The 12738-nt window shown below is 43.9% G+C and overlaps 1 protein-coding gene and 1 long non-coding RNA gene across 5 annotated transcripts in view; one reads left to right on the forward strand and one right to left on the reverse strand.

Moving 5' to 3' along the window:
- The window catches only part of CARMIL3 (capping protein regulator and myosin 1 linker 3), a 2002476-nt gene that overhangs the window by 1851402 nt on the left and 138336 nt on the right, over positions 1-12738 (reverse strand). The gene's annotated exons all lie outside the window — the stretch shown is intronic.
- LOC138521233 (uncharacterized) overlaps positions 9007-12738 on the forward strand; it is a 522572-nt gene continuing 518840 nt past the window's right edge. For all 3 annotated transcript variants that reach the window (XR_011282976.1, XR_011282977.1, XR_011282975.1), the window contains exons 1-2: positions 9007-9223; positions 9518-9590. This is a non-coding gene — a long non-coding RNA (uncharacterized lncRNA). The remainder of the gene's footprint in view (positions 9224-9517; positions 9591-12738) is intronic.

The raw sequence follows: 12738 nt of genomic DNA on the forward strand, positions 1-12738 counted from the left end.
TTCTGCAATACTGCCAAGTCATACAAACCCGGCCTGGCTGTAAGTGACCATCTGACAATGTTGCAGCTACTCATTGCCTTCCCTCAGCCTCCAACCTTGAAAAAAACAGTTTTCCTAGTCACACAGAGTTCACCTTGTAAAAACCCTGACTACAGGTCCTGGCCAAACTATGAAAAGCACACGGCATACAGATTTGTACATTACGAATGTACCCCAACTATCCTCAATACATATCCCTTGAGATCCCCATGTATGCATGTGGGTGCATGCATGTTTTAAAACTCACAGGGGTTTCTTTGTGACAAATCCCCTTTCTCGCATGCGCATTATGAAGCTCCTCATTGCCGAGCTTCTAGGTGCTTCGTGGCACTCCATACCCATATTACATTTATGTTTAATCAGTGGTTTTGACATTTATATTGCACATGCAAATCTAAATATACCAACTTAAACACAAAGAAACACTAAATGTATCACATATCCCATTCTCAATAACTATGCTAGATACAAGTACAATTGCAACATCGTGCCAACTTCGCAGCTCCCCCAGTCACCAACATGGCACGCGCAACGTGAACCCCTTTTTCTCACTGGGACCTTTCCTGACCACCCAACCACCTCCCTGTCCCCTGAACTGGGAAGAGGACAAGAAACCTGGGACGCGAGCAAGAGTGTAAGAGGACAAGAAACCTGGGGAACTGATTAAATGCGTACAAGGTCAAGTTACCTGGGGAAAGAGTACTGCTTAAGAGGTCCAGACACTTGACAAAATGAGGAGTAGCGGACCAGGTTCAGCAAGAAGGAGATCATCTTGTCTCGGGAGGATAGCTCAGCGCCAACGTGCTCGCCTTGGAAGCAAAACGACACAGAGCAACACAGGTTCGATCCCTGAGTCCGCGCTTAGAAACCTCTGGGTATTAAGCGCGTTATAAATAACCTTTCATATCATATCTGGGAAGGGTTATAAAGATGTAAGGGCGCCAGCTCAGAGCAGAACCCAGAGGCTTTGCTGCAGAAAGCAGAACACGTGTAAGATACCTCCTGCCTGATAAAGCAGGTGCAGCCTTTTCTATCCACAATTGGTTATCTGCTTGATATTGTCACCGGGGGACAAAGGCGCACGGTGGGACGGGGGTGGAAAGCAGCAAAGAGTTGGACAGGTAATGAAAGGGGAAGGGGAGCAGGGTGCCAACGTACGGTTTCGGGAGGGGGGGCTTGTTTTGTCTGTTGCGGCTATGTTTATTTCAATCGGCTGCTTGGGACATGAAACCCATTCCCAAGCAGCCAAAAAGCCCAGCTCAGCATCTCTATATGAAGGTGCAGTGGGCGTTGATTTGGAGGTAATGGGAGGTGTGTGTGGCCAGAGTCATGGGCATATGAGGTGTGAATGTTGGGTGTTTGGAAGTGGAGGCTGCATAAAGCTGCATGCTGTGGGGGACAATGTCACGCTAATCGGGCTCCTTTAAATTCATTGTTTTTAACCGTTTTCTTCAGTTTTGTTACAACTGGTTTAAAACAGAGCATTGGTTGCGGGGCGGAGGAAAGGAAGGACTCTGCTATGGCGTTTGAATTTAGGGAGTAGTGACAGTGAATTTGAAAGAGTTTGAGGCAGAAAAGGGGGCGGGGCAACATCATTGCATTACTTTTGTTTTTTTTTACAGTTCGACTACTCAGTATATGGTGTAAAATTAATAGTTTTTTCGACCTCGGGAAATGTATAGCCCCCTCGCTTCACTCGGGTGTGGGAAGTTTCTGTCCACGTGGCGACAATAAAACCTTTTTTCGGACCCAATGGCACAGCACATTTCCGCACAGATGCTACCCAAGTGTCCTAGGATACAGGCCCGCCTCCTTGTCCCTGGGCAGCCCTCTCGTCTACACGCTCTGTGGCGCATTCAGAGGCAGCCACGTGTCTAAACAGGGAAGGAAGAGTTTGGTGACGGCAACACTGGCGGCAAACAGGGCCGTGCACAGACACATCCGTCTTGGGTAACATCCTGTGCAGTGCCCGGGGCCGTGACAGGAACTGAATGACACAAACAGCAGCACCCCAGACCGCACCGGATGCACAAGATGTCTGTTTAAAGGAGGGCATACAAACGGGCAATCCTCAGTCCTGAAAAAGCTTCTAGAATAATCCTTCCAACTGTAAATCAATTGCTGACCGATTCATGGATGTGGAGCAGATGAAAAAACTGCTAACCAACCTAAAAGAACACCCTGACAATACACCCAAGTATTTTCTGACTACATACACACTTTTCACTGACATCACAACAAGCTGGCACCGCCAAACCCCTACCCCCTACAACAAAATCTGTAACATGAAGGAGCAAACAATCAGCATTCATGCTTGGCACCTACCCTGCAGCCTTCCGGGGGTCCCCTGGCATCATACTAGCCCAAGTATGTAAAGGAACACTGACTGCTCTCTTAAGTAAAAGAAACATTCCAACCAACCGCAAACTGCAATAGGGCCGCTACAGCTCTTCCACCGACCAGATGAACCGATTACCAAAGTACAGCACTTTGTAAAACTGCTAGAGGAATGCAGCATCCCATTTTTGCATCACAACTTTGGAATAATTGGTAGCTTGGATAATTAGCAATATGTGGCCCGCCAGAAGGTCTGCAGAAAAAAACTCAAATCAGGGAAGCAGGAGGCACAGCAACCTTGTGGCTAATGGCCCAAAAGTCTCAAGACCCATCTGTTCAGACTCACTTACTGAATCCTGTGTTTGCCCATGAAAGCTTTCTTCTCCCTTGTCCCACAAACTCGTGTAGCCCAGGTCTTGTTTCTCAGAATCACTGACTGTCCTTTGCCACCAAGTTACAGAGGGAAGGGTGACAAAAGCCAGCTAATGCCCACCCCAGACCAGTTGAAATGTGATGGTTAACCTGTGCCTAGCAATGTAGAAGCCTTCAGGTCAACCTGTGGTGCAGACGAGCTAAAAAACAGTGGTTGTGGAAGGTGGCCCAGAGCAGTGCCAGTAGTTCAGGTTAGTTCAAAACAATCCACCTTCACTTTTTTAGTTACACCTGTGGTAGGGGTTCATGTCAGATAAGGGCTACCTACTAAGGACATAAGTAAATGGAGTGGGTCACAACCCTGAGTTCTTAGCACATGGATGTTGGCTCACCTGTAATACAAACCCTGATTTCATCCCTGTAAACAACGCAAAGTCTTTTGTATAACTCCCAAAACGGGTGTCGCCAGTTTACTTCACACTAACCTCATATAGATGCACGCCTGGAAAGAAAATTAACTTTAACCTCGATCACATGATTGCTCTAGTGACACACTACATTTCATAGCAACGCCACCATTTCAGTAAACAGAATAGTGCCTATTTGGGTGACTTAAGTCAGTCAACACATTACAAACACAAGGAGAGTGACTAGGACTGAACGGACGGAACTCTGTTTCCTTTGAGGCACTCAGACATTTTTATCCTTGCAGCATGTCATAGATGTCATGGCTCCACACTACCAATTCATCTACTCAGAGGATACAGTTGCTGCAGGTGTACATGGTATCACTACAGGATACAGTTGCTGCAGGTGTACATGGTATCGCTACTCAATGTGGCAAAGGCTTTGCTCCCACTCTTGAGTTTATGGTAACAACCCACCAATTTCATTTGCCTCATTTGAACGCCATAACTTGGGGTACATTTGTACTGGGTCATCTCGTTACCCTCCCAGGCCCAGATGTTACTTAAGTGAAGTGCTGTAGTCTGAGCAATGCAATCCCCAAATGACTTTCAGAAACATCAACAAAAACGTACTCCGTAGGCAGCTGCAGTCCTCCATGGATCTTACACTCTATGCTAGTGATCAAGTGGGACTCTTAATAATTGCGCTCCACACTGATTTCTCTTCAGAAGGGGCAAGGGCGGGCTCTCGAGGAAATGGGTAGCTGAACCACCTACTCTGAGGGACATGCACTAGCCCGCACAGGCGCACACCTCCAGGTTGCTAAGCCCAAACATGCAAGGGCAGAGCCCTCTCTCTTTCACTTCAGCCGTGCACACATGGCACGCGCCTTGATGACTCCTGACGCGCTCCTCTGCAGGCCAGAGCAATAGGTTCTCCTCCAAACCTGTGACGCGCACACTCTCTCGACCCACAAGGGCTGCCGGTGGATCTACAGCCCTGGGTTTCTCACCTGTCCATAGATTGCGCAACTCTCCAGTCAGGGGTGGCTGCCGGCTCACGGCTCTCTCCTTCACATATGGAGATCCGACAGGCAGTGACGTCTGATCTCTGCCAAGCTCTCGCCCCTGCCAGGAGAGACCGCGAGCTGTGAGAGATTAACTCCACCCTGGCCTATTCTCTCCCCACATAGTGGATTAAACTATGCCACAGGCTCTGCAAACATTAACAGCAAAATCCCCAGGCCCATGGCAGGCCCAGCTTTTGGGGGCCAGCGAAGGCAGTGGGCCCCTGATGTGTCCTCTCTTCCCTCCCAGGTGACCTTTTCACCAACTGTCTGCAGAGCAATCCAGGGGGTGACCAGTCCTATTGTCCAGCAACAGCAACATTCAATTAGGCCCTTTTCAAGGTTACCATGATCAAGCCTCGTCATAAACATCACAAGTAGTGAACACGAACACCATACTGTAAAACTGTATTTGGATGAACTATGTACTTTTAATACACCAAAGAGGGGTGCAGTTGTTTAAATGGTAACCCCCAGAAATTAAGCCTCAATTGAGGCAGGTAGTGTACCCAGTGTTTGGGCAGTGTTCCATTTTTGGGGGTTCTTCTGTTCTTTTTATGAAACCCCTAAACATTTTGCTTTTTCTCCACGTTGGTTTTTAGGGCCTCTGGCTTATTTTTGTCAGCAGATGGATTTCTACTGAACTCCCCCTATCACTGTCAGTATGACCATTTTTTACTGTGTGGTCCTTTGGAAGCCCATATGACTCTTAGGTCATGTGTGGTTTTTTAGCATGCCATTTTAGCCCTGGGGTAATTATATCATCCTATACTGTTTTATGTAGTAGACTGGTAGCAGTTGTAGCTTAGTTTTGGCTTCACCAGGGGTGCAAGTCAGTCAGTCAAAGAAATGTATTCAGAAAATATATCTAAATAAATAACGACAGATTACAACAACAAAGTGTAGAAGGCAGACATTTCAATAAGACCATGAAAATACGTCATTATTAACATAAAAAAGAAAACACAAATATGGACTCGCTCAAATATATCCAATCATACCATATAGTTCATCAAATCATACTTTAATTTAAGAGCACATGGCACGTGAGTAGTGTTCAAACCTTCAACGGTGCATCAACCACCCACAACCAAAGCAAGGCCAGGCTAAATTGCATTTGAATCCTTTGATGTAATAAGGGTTTTGTTCCCAATAATAAAAGTATAGACCGGGAAAAGAAATACAAAATGTCTAATGTCCTCAATAGCGGGTGAGGGGGTTATGAAACATAAGAGGATTTTCCTCAACAACATTGCCAATACTAGATGCAGTCCACCTACTTGTAATGGCTCTTAATGGCAGGAGAATGAATATGGCTTTAGTAAAATAAAATGCTCCGTCAAATCTATATTTGGTCCAAGTCAAATAATCAGACATTATATCAGTTGTTCAAATAAAATAGGTTTGATTTGAAGGTTTAGCCAATTCTACCTGCTCGCGATTCGTGAGCAATCTGCGCTTAATGTTTGCTATCAAGCTCGAGTGGTTCGAGGCAGGATTGACAGATTGGTAAAGCAGTCGATGTAATTCACTAAACTCAATGTTTTTTTAGAGACAATAGCCATGGTATTCTCAAGAAGCTGACCTCCGATCCTATACTGTGTTTCAGAATTAAATGCAACACAGTTGCTTTTTAGTTTGACCATATTCTCAGCCAGAGCTTTACAGTTTCTAATGCCATTTCATCTTCAAGGTGGGTTATATCTAGTTCAGCAAGAACTTAAAATGTTGTTTTTGAGTTAGGTAAACCAAGTACGGTTTATAGCAATCCATTCTCTACTACTTGTAAGCTTTGCACCCCAATGCAAGCCTAAAGACCGGCCCCATATTTTGCTATGGATGTTACCTTAGCATGACATGCTTTGATCATGATTTCTATAGGTTGGCATGTAAAGCAGTGAGCAAACCGAAAAACCAGCCTCAAAGGGCTTGGATCGTTTTAATTTTCTTATTGCTGATATGTGTGGCTCCATTCAATCGAAACTTAAAAGTATATCGCAGGTTATCATAGAAGGTGATAAGGTTAATGATTTAATTTAACTCCATTATGGCCAACTTGGAAGCATTCATTGATAAATCAAGACTTTGCATGCACAGAGTAAGTGCCACAAGAACCGTATCATCGGCATAGGTTAAAAAAAACCTAACTGTGGGACGTCAACCTTACATCCTACTACTGCCCGTTATCAAGATTAAAGGAACCAGTCCAACTCTTCATGATCACCGTTCATGTTATTTCTCCAATATCAGCTAACAGAATCTTACCAGCATTGGAAAATCAGCCTGAGCGCGATTAGCGTCATACTGATTTGCTGCAATTACATCCTACTAAATGGTGATGAAGATTAACATGAAGGGCAAATAGCAACGGTGCAAGAACACACCCATGCCGAACAGCTGTATGTACTGGAAATAACAAAGTGCAGTGAGTGTTCAGCCACAGCGCACACAGGCTTTATTATTAAGATGCAATAGGATAGTATATTAAGTCCTCTGGGCACTCCATATAGCTCAATATAGGCCATGGTTTGACTCGATTTACCACGTAGAACGCAGAGCGGACTTCCGTGAAAGCCACCCAGATAGCTTAGTTCTTAATGTAAATACTACTGCCATTGATTAGAGGTGCAAGTCAATTTACTGCATTAGTCCCCCCAATGTACCATATTGGTAGCCATTGAGGTCTGATGTTTTTTGTTTTTTTTAGGTCCTGCTCTCAGCCATTTTCTTTTTGTGCCTTTCCTTTTTCTTGGGAATCCAAAAAGAGGGACTAAAATAGGTGTTGCGCCCACATGGGTTCACTTTGAGCCCAGCCCTGCACCTTCTATTGTGGCTTGAACTGGTTTAGAGCACTAACTAGTCCTAGAAAGGCCATTGCACAGCCTGTGTGGGTAGACCTGAATGTTTGGTGGTTGTTGGGGCCAAACAGATTGGAAGATTACCTCATCATGGCATCGAATCATCTCAGTACGCCCGGATGCTACGAAAGTTTGAACACAACAGATAAACAAGTTATACTTATGTTGGATGAACATATAAATAAATTTGTAGGAGAGAAACCATCGCTGATTTACACCAGAGCTGATACCCTCAAATCATTGATTAGTCCGTCCCTATTACCAGATATCAAAGAGCCTAAAATGCACACCTGGCTTTCCAAAGAAGATACAGGGTTCCACAAATGTGGATTCTGCTCCATGTGTAAGTTTGCCTTAGATGCAACAAAGGAATTCAAGGATGTGAATGAGAAAACAGTTCTAATAAAGCAAGGAATAAACTGCAGAACAACATATGTTGTGTACGGCATCCGCTGTGTATGTAAAAAATTATACATAGGCAGTACAAAAAGAGAACTTCGGACAAGAATCCGTGAACATTTAAGTAAAATTGGAAGTCAAGACCCTACTTTACCTTTGTCAACACATTGGCAGAGCTTGCACCAAATGGATGACAAGTCTTCAGCATGTAACCCTGTCCAAAAGAGGCGGGGATAGAGTCAAAGCATTACGTCAGGCGGAAGTAAGGCTTATTTGTCACTTTAATGCTACTGTAACAGGGCTGAACAAAGACAATGGGCCTCATTACGACCCTGGCGTTAACCATGGCGCTGTTAGCGCCATGGTTGACGCTGGTATTTTACCAACTCCGTCATGGTGAATGGCGGAATTACCGCCCCATTCCAAGGTTGGCGGGCGGTAATTCCCCATTCACCATTGGCCCTTCCCCATTCCCATTTTTGCCCCCATAGGGCTCAATGGGGAAGGCGGTAATTACAGTACTGCAAATTGCGGTACCGTAATTACCTCGAATGTCCCTTTGCATGTTCCTTCCTTAACGGCTGGTTTTACGCAAAGGGACCTCGTAATTAGGCGGTAAGAGTTTAACAGCGCCGACACCTTTTAGGGCGCCGTTAACCCCTTACCACCTGGGTCGTAAAGAGGCCCAATGAAATGGCATTGTTCCTATAAGTATGGGACAGGAATATGAGAGGTGTAACATCGGATAAATTAATTCGCAAATGCATGTTTTTGAGTATAACTACTAGGTCTGCATTCACAACCATGTTGTCACCAGTAATGTAGAAGAGGAACTTATGGATAAATAAAAAGTGTAAGAGCCAATACAAAACAAGTTAATTATTAGTAGTTTTGGAGCAATATACACATAAAGAGTAGGACAATTCCTTAGATGTAGAGGAGTCATTGGAAAATTTGCAAGTAAATATAAACACTAGCTACACAGACCGATAGAGAGTAACAACATCAGCCGGCATGCAGCACTGGCATAGCACGGTGTGCTACAAGATCTAGCACCTAAATGATATTCACTTTTTAATTAGAGCGGTTTTGCTATACTGATTAATCATTTTTAAGTATTTTAGACCCATAGTGAAGTACCGCATTAGTGGGCATGTCATATCGCCATCGAAACCTATATAACAATAGATTTCCGAGATGGCAAAGATATTTAGGGAAAGAGCATTAGAAATACGGGCAAGTTATTGTAATGGAAGCCAGTAAACACTAATTATGACTCCATGTTGACAATTATTTTTAATATACACCGACAAAATTATTATGGGTAGGATAGAAGTGATCGGAAGTAAGTAGACAGTAATAAAACTTGAGTTATAAGCGAATACGTAACAGCCAAAATATGACTATGCTTTTAGCTAAAGAACCTGTGGTTGCTAAAGCAACGTGTTAGCAACGAAACAACTAAAATGGTGGAGGGCACGCCGCGTCGCCATGGAAACCTATACAACAAGGTTTCCAAGATGGCGACGGCGATCCAAATAGTGAGTGTAACAGCCAAAATATGACTATGCTTTTAGCTAAAGAACCTGTGGTTGCTACAGCAACGTGTTAGCAACGAAACAACTAAAATGGTGGAGGGCACCCTGCATCGCCATGGAAACCTATATAACAAGGTTTCCAAGATGGCGACGGCGATCCAAATAGCGAGTGCAAAGCCGACACGAGTGACATAGGAGCTTTTAAGGTGAGCAACCCAGACTTTGTGATTGCATGCTAAACAATGCTAATATTAAGCCGATTATAAACAAGAATGCTCGCACGAGACTAGGGAGTAGAAATTAACAAGCAGCATATGATTAGAGTTTGTAAACATGTACGCAATCGGGCTGACAAATCAGCATGAGCTCTAACCAACGTTATGAGTGACTGCTAATACAAACAATGACCATGGAGATGATAGCAGACTTTAAATGCATCTTTGCATGTTATGTTTCATACCATGAAGGAATAATATATATTTTTCATAAATGGTTGATAGGAAGAAAGTTTGGGATTGAGCCCATGAAAAATATCCTCCATCTAATTGAACAAATTGAACATGACTAATCTGGGTAAGTGACCCAATACTAAAAAGAACACAACCAGTAGATAAGGATTAGGACTGGAAACTATTGCTACTAATATGTATATTTTTGTTTTTCTTTCTCTCTTTCTTATTTTTGTTCATTGCACTTACATTTTGCATTGTGACAATTCTTGTTTGTTTTGTTCTCCCTTTTTACTTTCACCTTTGCGAATGATCTCTATAAAATGTAATTTGTATATATTTTCTCATCACCAATGCAATCCTCCCCATCACCCATCCTTAATCTCTGTCAAACTTATTTATACATTATGGCTATGTCTTATGAATAATGTATATATGTTTCATATTTATTGGTTTATATTGGTGAATAACGCATTGGTGGACTAATTTGATAACTGTAGAAACATCATGATATTATATACTTTTTTGTTAAAGACAGTATGTTTTCGACAGCCCAGATTTGAAAAAGGCTTTCAAGCCGAAACACGTGTTATCAAGGACGTGCACATGCAATATCAAGGGCGTGCAATGTAATAAAACCTGACATTGAATTTAATTTAACCAAGTGTGGATATATGTAGGCGCAGAGTCACGGAGTCTCCCACATCTCTTCAAAATTCTCAGGGTGTAAGACTTTAGTTAGGTCAAAATGGCCATGTCCATTAGCCAAGTGGACGATTATTCTTCCTAGAGTGAAACTTTCACACAATGAGCAAGAAAGAAGGGGCTGAGCAAGTGATATTACGTGTGAAAATCACATGGCATCATCTGCAACAAGGTAATGAAGAGGCATTAGCATTACATGATTGACTATGATTATTGCACAATGTGAGGAATTCGACCATCTGCATGGTGTGCATGCGCTTGCCTGGGCTTTTTTGAAATTTTTAATTAAATGGAATGATGGAAGACCAACCTCAGGAAAATGTGTGGGGCTACATTTTCTTAAACTCACACCATGACAAACGCTTAGACCTGTGTACTCTGGGTGGACACAGCCTACAGGCACAGTCTACCGTATCATATTTAGTTGGAATGTGAAAACCAGGAGTGGACCATGTCAACTCTAGGAAGGGGGAGGGCCAACCTTCACCTGCCATGAGCCGCCAGATTAACTAACAAAGGCTCCATGGATCCACAATGCTCTTTTGGTATGGCCTGCAGCTGGTGGCAGTGATTAACATACTAATATAGTATACTTCAAACAGGCCCACATTGGGCCTGGCTGCAGAGGTTAAAAAAGGAGACAGGAAACCCAACAATTTTTCATATGTAACTGTGTCAACCTGAAACCAACTCCCGTCCTCAGTATCAATGACAGAGAACTGTCATGTCTGGGGCTGGTGTTTACAGTAAGCCATCCCAGTAGGGGGACCCCATTCATAAGGTACGAGAATGTGGTTTACAGGAGCCAGAGTCTGGTCTCGCTGCAGCTTCAAGGGAGACCTGCCGCTTTAATCAGGAACCATAGAGAGATCCATTAAGCAGAGAGACTCTTTGATCAACAATAGGCAGGAAAATGGGTAGCCCTTAGTATCACACCATTGCATCCCTTTACCTTTCTTGATGCAAAGCACTCTGGTTATGACCTCACGCATACAGGAGATTGTTGTAGGGACCCCTGGATTGGTTCATGAAGGTAGGCTTAGCCTGCCCCAATCCATGTGGCCCACTTGGCTTTAAAAGAGGGCTGAGCCCCTCTTTTGGTAGATCATTGTACGACTTCACCAGAAGTAACAAAGAATAATTCGGCCTTGGACCCTGGCTGAAAGTACTGTCTGCCTTACATCTTCCACCAGTGAAGGAAGGTCAGAATTTCCAAAGAGGAAGCAAGATCCCTCCCCTAAACACCTCCCAGGGCACAGAGAGAGATCCAGACCTCAGAGGACCCTCCAACCGCTCCAGAACCGTTACCCAGCCAGCACACAGCGTAACCTGCTAGGCTTCCTAGGTAGGAGGTTCCAGGAGGTCTCTGAACCTAAAACAAAGGATAAGCAAGCTGCCTGCAACACACTCCAAAGCTGTGGGACGTCCACCTTAAAGGACATGAGGCCATTGAAGAAGTTGGGAGAAGTACCTCGACAAGCATCTACCGCCATCCACCTTAAAAGAAATTTCTGAGCCAGTCGAGTTCCCTCAAGTTGCAACCGACTGCAATGCTGACCGTTGTCAAGTTGCAGTTGCTTAAAAACATCAAGCCATCTCGACCAGTGCTTCAAAACCGCTGATCAGCACTGAGACAACGATTCCTGATCCCGAGCTGCCGTGTGGGCCAGCTTGCCGCTGTTTGTCCAGCTTCGCTCGCTGAACCGTCTTGCCGCCTGATACCCGCAGCTGATTCCCATCTTGAACTCTGTCAGAGAATCCTGCAAATTGCCCTGAAACCGACTGGACCCTGTCAAGCACCAAAAACATCTACAGCACATTTTAAGACCCTCTGCTCCCTTTGAAACCTTAACAAACTGTAGTGGTTATTAACCATACAGACTACCCTCCTGTCAGTATGCAGAGTGCATCCCTTTTCCTTCTTTGAAACGGTCTGTCCTCTGCATTCCTTTACAGGGTTGGTTGTATTTCGTGGTGTTGTTAGAGTGTCTGTTGTGATTAATAAAGTAGTAGGTCAACAGTCCCTTTTGTCATTAGGTAATAATTGCATTTTTGCTTTGTTGCAACTAATCAACAATCCACAACCTTTCGGAGATAAGCCTGCTGTTCCGTCCACATTACCAAAATTGGACCAGGAGGTTTATAATTTGCTTTTTATTCCAATGTGTTCAGATTCCTTTTGGTGTAGGGGCTGATTGATGGTTTAGAAACCGATATTTACCCCTGGACCACCAGTTCCCCTGGGAGTTGATTCGTCACACACAAACAGCTGTGGTTTTGTAAACCCTTAATTAATGGAATGCTGTCATAATTCATGGAAATTACACCATTGCCATTAATTATAGATGTGAACCAATGTGAAGACTAGACCATCAACCTTGTCAATTAGACTCATTCTTTTCATAGCTTAAGAGTCATGCAATTAGTCTGCCACGCAAGCAGCTGCCCATTGCTGGACATTCCAGAAACAAAAACAAAAGGAAATAGAACTGCTACCTTCCAGGTTCATACCCAATTTTAGTCAATAAATGGAACAAATGGAAATCGGGGAGCCTGGTATAGTTTTA

The sequence above is a fragment of the Ambystoma mexicanum genome, chromosome 13, assembly GCF_040938575.1.
Source record: "Ambystoma mexicanum isolate Mex_15411 chromosome 13, UKY_AmexF1_1, whole genome shotgun sequence".
NCBI lineage: Eukaryota > Metazoa > Chordata > Amphibia > Caudata > Ambystomatidae > Ambystoma > Ambystoma mexicanum.